At 47.8% G+C, this 8,278-nt stretch overlaps 1 long non-coding RNA gene across 2 annotated transcripts; it reads left to right on the forward strand.

Moving 5' to 3' along the window:
* The first annotated feature begins 2,335 nt into the window (after positions 1–2,335).
* On the forward strand, positions 2,336–7,523 carry LOC115079825. Of its 2 annotated transcripts, none has more exons than XR_003853391.1 (3): positions 2,336–2,484; positions 4,753–4,805; positions 7,387–7,523. It is a non-coding gene; the product is annotated as an uncharacterized LOC115079825 (long non-coding RNA). The 2 variants fall into 2 exon arrangements; XR_003853392.1 differs by lacking the exons at positions 2,336–2,484; positions 4,753–4,805 and adding exons at positions 6,399–6,564; positions 6,978–7,030 and having other exon boundaries at positions 7,387–7,489.
* The last annotated feature ends 755 nt before the right edge of the window (positions 7,524–8,278 follow it).

Consider the following 8,278-nt stretch of genomic DNA (forward strand, 5'->3'; position numbering starts at 1 on the left):
GAGCAGGTCCTTGCTACAGGATCCTTTCCTGCTGCACCTGGTTGGTGTTCTCCCATCATGAGACCTTCTTCCTCCAAGGCAGCACCAGGGCTGCCAGTCTGAAGTTGGGACTTGACTACTATGTCCCTGAAGGTCTCATCTATATATCTCTCTGTCTGCCTCAGCTCCTCCAGGTCTGCCATTCTAGCCTCCAGAGATCGGACTCGTTCTCTGAGAGCCAGGAGCTCTTTGCATCGCATGCACATGTGCAACTTCTCACCGGTGGGTAAAAAATCATACATGTGACACTCGATGCAAAAGACTGGGAAGCCCCCCTCTTGTGCTGGACTGCTGTCTTCATCTCAATTTTGATCAGTTCCTAGTTAAGTTTTAGGTTGCTATGGGAGTAGGAATGTGTCCAACGTCCTTTAAATGCTCTGATCGAATTCTCAATAAAGGTTTTGTTGGGTTTTTTGGTTTTTTTTTTTGTGAAAGTGGCACTTGCCTATAAATTAAGGGATGACCTGGGGGGGGGGGAGGGTTGGGAAATACAAACAGTCTAACTTCAGTTAGTCAGCCTGAGTGACTCACTGCTCTCTTGATTAACAAATGTTGGTGCCTATTCAAACCCAATCACACTACCTCAACACCTTTCCAAGGTGAGTAACTGAGCTGAACTATTCAACTTTTCTACTTAGGTATATACTGCTCCTAGCTTATTTCTAGCTTCTGGATACTTTTTGGGTTGGTTGTTTTTTTTTGTGGGGTTTTTTTTTCAATACAAACACTCAGTTTGTATTGCAGACTTTTAAAAATAAACACACTACCTACTGCTACCTTATTGACTGACTATTTAAAAATACAGTCTAACTTGTTTATTCACTGCCTACCTACTGCTACCTTATTGACTGACTATTTAAAATACAGTCTAACTTGTTTATTCACTGCCTTTCTGACTATTAAAGGCACAAACACACTAAATAATATTCCCAAATAGTTAACTTTGCCCCAATACTTTTAAAAAAGACAATGTCCCAAGCAAAAACTTACTGATTCCTTTCAGCCACCAGCAAGGTGATCCTCTCCTCTCAGGATTTGGTGAGACAGGTAACAGTGGTGGGGCTGCTTGGCAATAGTGATCATAATATGATCAAATTTAAATTAATGACTGAAAGGGGAACAGTATGTAAATCTATGGCTCTAGCACTAAACTTTCAAAAGGGAAACTTTGAGAAAATGAGAAAAGTAGTTACAAAAAACAGGCGTGGGCCTTGTTTAAAAGTAGCATCCTAGAAGCACAGACCAGGTGTATTCCATGCATTAAGAAAAATGGAAGGAAGGCAAACTGATTACCAGCATGGAAATGTTCCCAAATTTAGCTTAGCCGGTTCAGCACTGAGAAGCCTCCAGAAGATCTAACCTCACTGAAGGGCCTGTCCCTTAATCTAAAAAAATACCCACCTCTACCCTGACTCCCAATCACTCGGTCATTTTTGATGCAGGCTTGTCTTCGTCTGTTAAAGAAAGTTTCAGACTTTAAAATGTGTAAGGCTGAATGCACATCACCATTATATACAGGGAGGACAATAATGAAAGCCATTTCTGGGGGTAAAGCGCTCTTTTATCCACAGAAATAGGCTGTTTGATTACTGTCCATCCTCTACACAAGTAAAGGTAGGAGCATATAACAAGGCATATTTCTGGTTTGGAGTTTGGACAGGGGGAAAACTATAGCCAGAGAGCAAAGTGTTAGGTCCCTTTAAGGGCTGCAGCTGGAGAGCTAAGCCAGCTTGGGATTATGATGTCTGATTATGACATCACCATAGTAGAGGTTTGAAACCAGGCAACTCCTTTCTTTCTTGCTCTTTGCAACAGACGTCCTCTGTTGCTCCTAGGCTGTGATCCCCTGTGCTTTGGTGTCGTGCCTCCAGTGTCTCCTGTGTCATCGTCCCTCCAGCGTCTCCTATGTCTTCATGCCTCCAGCGTCTCTTGGGTCTTCGTGCCTCCAGCGTCTCCTGTGTCTTCATGCCTCCAGCGTCTCTTGGGTCTTCATGCCTCCAGCGTCTCCTATGTCTTCATGCCTCCAGCGTCTCCTGTGTCTTCATGCCCTCCAGCGTCTCTTGGGTCTTCGTGCCTCCAGCGTCTCCTGTGTCTTCATGCCTCCAGCGTCTCTTGGGTCTTCATGCCTCCAGCGTCTCCTGTGTCTTCATGCCTCTAGCGTCTCCTGTGTCTTCATGCCTCCAGTGTCTCTTGGGTCTTCGTGCCTCCAGCGTCTCCTGTGTCTTCATGCCTCCAGGGTCTCTTGGGTCTTCATGCCTCCAGCGTCTCCTGTGTCTTCATGCCTCTAGCGTCTCCTGTGTCTTCATGCCTCCAGCGTCTCTTGGGTCTTCATGCCTCCAACGTCTCCATGTTCCTGTGACCATCACTTCGTCTCTTCACTATCTGCCACAGACCTTCTGCCTGGACTACGCTGTCTCTTCAAGAGATTGGTTCCTATCTTGCTGGGTGAACGCTCTATATCTTCCTTCTCTTTCCTCTCTGCCCACCTGCCCTTGCTGTTCTTTGCTTTTTATTCCCTTTCTCTGTCTTGTTTATGCTTCCCCTTTTCCTTTCCCTTACTTCTCCTTTTAGCAAAACAGTTTTAGTGGTTAATATTATTTCCCTCCCATGTAAAATTCCCTTTTATTACCATTAGAGGGTCCCTGAGGGAGAGAGAGAGCTGTGGGTTAATAGGGACAGACAGGGAGAGTTTGTAAAGCTAAAGAAGCCCAGCCAGTTGTACAGTCTGAGCTGATCCTATCAGCACCCTCAGAGCCGACTGAGACAGGTGCAGCATTCAGCTCTGCAAAAACATTCACTTAAAAACCAGTTGGAGTTACTGTGAAATTCCTTTTCTCCTTCCCCTGCTTGTAATACAGTCTTCATAACAAGCTCTGTTTATTAGCCCTGTGGATCCTAGGTAAGTGAGTTTTTCAGTGATTCTGGTATTTTTTGGATGTGCCTTCTTTATTTGTCTGGATACTGTGAAACCCCAGGTTTAGGGAGTCACAATGTCCTCAGAAAGCCCTCATGAAGGAGCAGGTGGTAGGGGACTTGGGAAACCCAGTTGGTGGGTGGGAGGTTGTCAGGAGAGAGGCACGAGTGCAGGAGCAGGCAAGGCCTCTGTAGTGCTTGCTGGGATCTTCAAGGTCCAAGCAAGTGAGCAAGGGTTTAACCTCCGAGTGTCAGGTGAAGCAGCTTTTGCTTTACTTCTGCTAAGAATGTTTTATTCCAGGGAGGTAAAGGAAGAGATGTGATGTGTGCTCTTCCTTCCTGCCAGGAATATTTCATTCTGTGTGGCAGGGGCAGAGCCAGAAGCAGCACAGCTCTTGCTCTGTTTTCCCTGTGAACATTTAAGTGAAGGCTCAGCAATCTTGTATTGCTTAGCAGATAATAACGGGGGTTAGCGAGCGGTAGGATAGGGTTAAATTATAAGTTAGGAGGGAAAGGGGAGGGGGAGAAAGGAAAGCTAAGGGGCCAATGAAAAGGAAGTATTTTGAATTGAGGAGCTGGGATTGGTTGGGGTAATAGTTAGTTAGGGCAGAGAGCCCTTTCGCGCCTCAGTTGGGTGGGAGAGGGCTGAGGGCGCAGGCTGGAATAATTTCCCTCCTCCCTCCCTTATGGTAGAATCATTGGATGTTATTCAATGTGTGTTGTCTTTATTGATTGTCACAGTGGCGGGTAACCCCAGCCCAATATGGTTGATTTTGTTATGTGTTGTTAAAAGGCATTTGGGGGGGGGGGGAGGTATCTCGTGTAGTGTGGGGCTGCTACATGAGGGGGCCGAAGCTCAGAGGCCGGGGTACTTACCCACGCTGGTGCGAGGTGGGGTAAGGAAATGGACTCTATGGGTGTAGCTCTACCACTGGGTCGAGGTGGGGAGCAAGTTGTTAAGAAGGGGATAAAAGGGGGGGGGGTGTATATGTTGAATAGTGTATTAAGTGTTAGGGGCTTGGGTCATGTTATAATAAACTGCGGCCTTTATTTAACCAAAACAAACATTGTGTGGGATTATAAAGGGGGAGGGGAAGCAATTGAAAGCGAGTCTTGCCTCTCCAGTTTTTCTTGGGGTGGGAGGCTGCAGGAAGGAGCCGAGGACGAGGCAGGAGCTCTGGTGCCGCTCTCCAGCCCTTATGAATATTTCATTCAGGGACAAGGTGGGGAGATGAACCCAAGCTGTGGCAGCCGATCCTGCTCGCTCCTGCCGTGAACATTTGATTATGGGGGGAGGGGGAGTCAGAGACACGGAGCAAAAGCTCCCTCCATGAAGCTCTGGTTTGGGGCTCTGGCAGTGGCTGCCTGGGACTGAGCTGTGGGTCTCATCTGGGTCTGGATGTTTCCCAGCCTTGACCTAAATAATCAAAGTATGCAAGGTCTGGCCAATCCCATCTGAATTTTAACCTGAGGTGATAAGGAATGCAAACGTACACATCTAGATTTGCTTTGTTTATTGCCCCCTCTAAAATACCCCTGCCTGCTTTTTGTGAGGGCGCGGTGTTAAAGGAAAACTCTGCATGTAGTTTTCCCCCTGTCCGAACTCCAAACCAGAAATCTGCCTTGTTCTATGCTCCTACCTTTACTTGTGTAGAGGATGGACAGTAATCAAACAGCCCATTTCTGTGGATAAAAGAGCGCTTTACCCCCAGAAATGGCTTTCATTATTGTCCTCCCTGTATATGATGGTGATGTGCGTTCAGCCTTGCACATTTTAAAGTCTGAACCTTTCTTTAACAGACGAAGACAAGCCTGCATCAAAAATGACCGAGCGATTGGGAGTCAGGGTAGAGGTGGGTATTTTTTTTAGATTAAGGGACAGGCCCTTCAGTGAGGTTAGATCCTCTGGAACTGCTCAGGCTAAGTTTTCAGGAGGCTCCTCAGTGCTGAACTGGCTAAGCTAAATTCCCTGTACATACCCGGGTCAGTCCAGACTCCTGGGTTTTGCCCCCCCCCCTCTAGCAGTTGGAGGCAGAAGTTTATCAAACAAACCTATGCCTTATCTAGGCTGGTGCCACCTCCAGTCTGGCGGTCTTCCTCTGTCTCCCAGCAGGTGGAGGAGGTGCAGAACCTACAGTCTGTGCTGAGGCCTAGTTTTTCACTTCTAGATAGTATTGTTAGCTGGGTAAAGAGAAGGATAAAGTTAGAAGAAGGTATAGGAGCGCAGTGGTTTGCCTGCAGGTCCAGTCTCCCGCCTCCCAGGGGGTTGTGAGGTCCATCCCCCCTGGTTTCCCAGGCCGCTGAGGTGTGGGGTGTTTTGCCCTCCTGCCAGCGTGAATTTGTGACTGGGGGTGATACCGGGGAGCCCGGCTCACTCCCCCCAGTAGGTCCAGGACCCGGAGACTATTGGGCGAGTATATTTAAAAAAAAGAAAAAAGTTAAAAAAAATTTTTGTGTGTTCTGTCGGGGCTTCATTCTCCTTCCCTTCCGGTCGCAGTTGGGTGCTTGCGCGCCATTTTCGCCACCTTCCGAGCGATTTTCGGGGCTGTTTTTTGCTGCAGCATGCCGCATCGGGCCGCTTGTAGGGCCTGCGGCACCACGCGGGCGCAACTGTCCTGGGACAATTTGTGTTCCGATTGCCTCTCCGGAGGCAAGGGGGTCTCTGCGGCCACGGGCAGGGACCTGATGAGGGTCCAAACAGTGACCGGAGCATTTGGGGACTTACATTCTTCAGGTGCCGACCCGATCCCGTGGGAACGCCCCAAGGCGCCAGCGGCACGGGGGGAGGACGACCCTCCACCACGATTGTCACCACAACGCAGAGTCCCTAAGGGGGACAGACCTGCAAGACCCAGCTGTGCTGCCAATCCAGAGGTCCCTGAGGGGGATCAGACAGATTTGTCTTCAGACTCTTCTTTTTCATCTGATTTCGTGTTGCTTATGCATAAAGCCTTCAAGGCACGCAAAGATTGCCATTTAAATACAGTCTCGAGCGGTATGTGATCCGAACTGTGCGTGCGGCAAACGCAGGTGCGCCCAGCACTAATGCACCTCTTTCTACCGCACCTTACTGTATTGGCCTGTTTGTGATAACCAAGATCAATGCCTGTAGCTCAGATGGAAAGTAGGACATCAGGAAATGCTTACATATCTCCTTTCTTTCTCTTTCCGGTTCCGCTCATCCTGCAAACTTCAGCACCGGTGCAACTATTCCCACCCCTCTTTCCATTGCTCCCTCTGCTCTTCCCTACCCCAAGCCTCCCCCTCTCTATCTTCCCTCCACCCTCTCCCATCAATCTCCCTGCCTTATCTCCTGTTCTCCCCTTCCATCTTTTTCTCCTTTGCTCCTTCCTGTTATTGTATCGACTCCTCCCACCCTCCTTCCAATGCTCTCTCTGCTCTCACTCCTCTCCCCTAGCCCATGCCTCCCTTCTCTATATCTTCCTTCTCCTTCCTCTCTGCCCACCTGCCTTTGCTGTTCTCTACTTTTCCTCCCCTTTCTCTGTCTTGTTTATGCTTCCCCTTTCCCCTTTTCCTTTCCCTTACTTCTCCTTGACATCCCGTGTGTATTTGGTCTGATTGCAGTGCATGCGCTTCGAAGAAAAAAAAACGGTAAGGAGACTTTGCAAACATCGCTTTGTGCCCTATAATACTTTTAAAGGTCCTTGATCAGCGGATTTGTCCAGCTGAGTTCGGAATTTAGCTGGACAAACTGCAAAGTGTTAAAATTGTGGGCCAATGAATGGCTAACTTACCTGGATAAAACGGGATGACTGGGTGTGGGGCTTATGTTTAGCTGGGTAGCATATAGTTTTCCCCCTGTCTGAACTCCAAACCAGAAATATACCTTGTTATATGCTCCTACCTTTACTTGTGTAGAGGATGGACAGTAATCAAACAGCCTATTTCTGTGGATAAAAGAGCACTTTATCCCCAGAAATGGCTTTCATTATTGTCCTCCCTGTATATAATGGTGATGTGCATTCAGCCTTACACAATTTAAAGTTTGAACCTTTCTTTAACAGACGAAGACAAGCCTGCATCAAAAATGACCGAGCGATTGGGAGTCAGGGTAGAGGTGGGTATTTTTTTTAGATTAAGGGACAGGCCTTCAGTGAGGTTAGATCCTCTGGAGCTGCTCAGGGTAAGTATTCAGGAGGCTTCTCAGTGCTGAACCAGCTAAGCTAAATTTGGGAATATTTCCAGCCGCCAAGCTGTGATTGAAAATTTATCCAGTAAACAGAATCAACTCTTGTGGTCACTTAGCAGCTCTTCTGAAAACTTACCCCTTACTTTGAATACAGAAATGGGCACAATTAACTTTGTGATAACCAATATCAATGCCTGTACCTCAGATGGAAAGTAGGACATCAGGAAATGCTCACATATCTCCTTTCTTTCTCTTTCCGGTTCCGCTCGTCCTGCAAACTTCAGCACCGGTGCAGCTACTCCCATCCCTCTTTCCACTGCTCCCTCTGCTCTCTCTCCTCTCTTCTACCCCATGCCTCCCCCTCTGCATCTCCCCTCCTCCCTCTCCCATCAATCTCCCGGCCTTATCTCCTGTTCCCCCCCTTCCATCTTTTTCTCCTTTGCTCCTTCCTGTTATTGTATCAACTCCTCCCACCCTCCTTCCAATGCTCTCCCTGCTCTCCCTCCTCTCCCCTAGCCCATGCCTCCCTTCTCTATATCTCCCTCCTCCTTCCTCTCTGCCCATCTGCCTTTGCTGTTCTCTACTTTTCCTCCCCTTTCTCTGTCTTGTTTATGCTTCCCCTTTCCCCTTTTCCTTTCCCTTACTTCTCCTTGACATCCCGTGTGTATTTGGTCTGATTGCAGTGCATGCGCTTCGAAGAAAAAAAACCGGTAAGGAGACTTTGCAAACATCGCTTCGTGCCCTGTAATACTTTTAAAGGTGCTTGGTCAGCGGATTTGTCCGGCTGAGTTTGGAATTTAGCTAGACAAACCGCAAAGCGTTAAAATTGTGGGCCAATGAATGGCTAACTTACCTGGATAAAAAGAGATGACCGGGTGTGGGGCTTATGTTTAGCTGGGTAGCAGCCCTGAAGTGAGATAGATAAACTTACTCCACTGTCTTTGGGTCTATCCAGCGGGAACCTGTACATGGGTAAGTCCAGCTAACTTCCTGCTCTCAGCACCGCTGAATGGACCTATTAGTTTATAAATATAAATGAAGAAACATTTTGTTGGTATTCAGGGATTTCACAGTGCTAATCAGTGATTTCTCAGAGACGAGGAGTCCCTCAGATCACAGGGAACTGTCTGCCCTCTATAGTTACTCCAATGAGCCATAGCAAATGGTTTAGTCCAC

Source organism: Rhinatrema bivittatum, chromosome 1 (assembly GCF_901001135.1).
Source record: "Rhinatrema bivittatum chromosome 1, aRhiBiv1.1, whole genome shotgun sequence".
NCBI lineage: Eukaryota > Metazoa > Chordata > Amphibia > Gymnophiona > Rhinatrematidae > Rhinatrema > Rhinatrema bivittatum.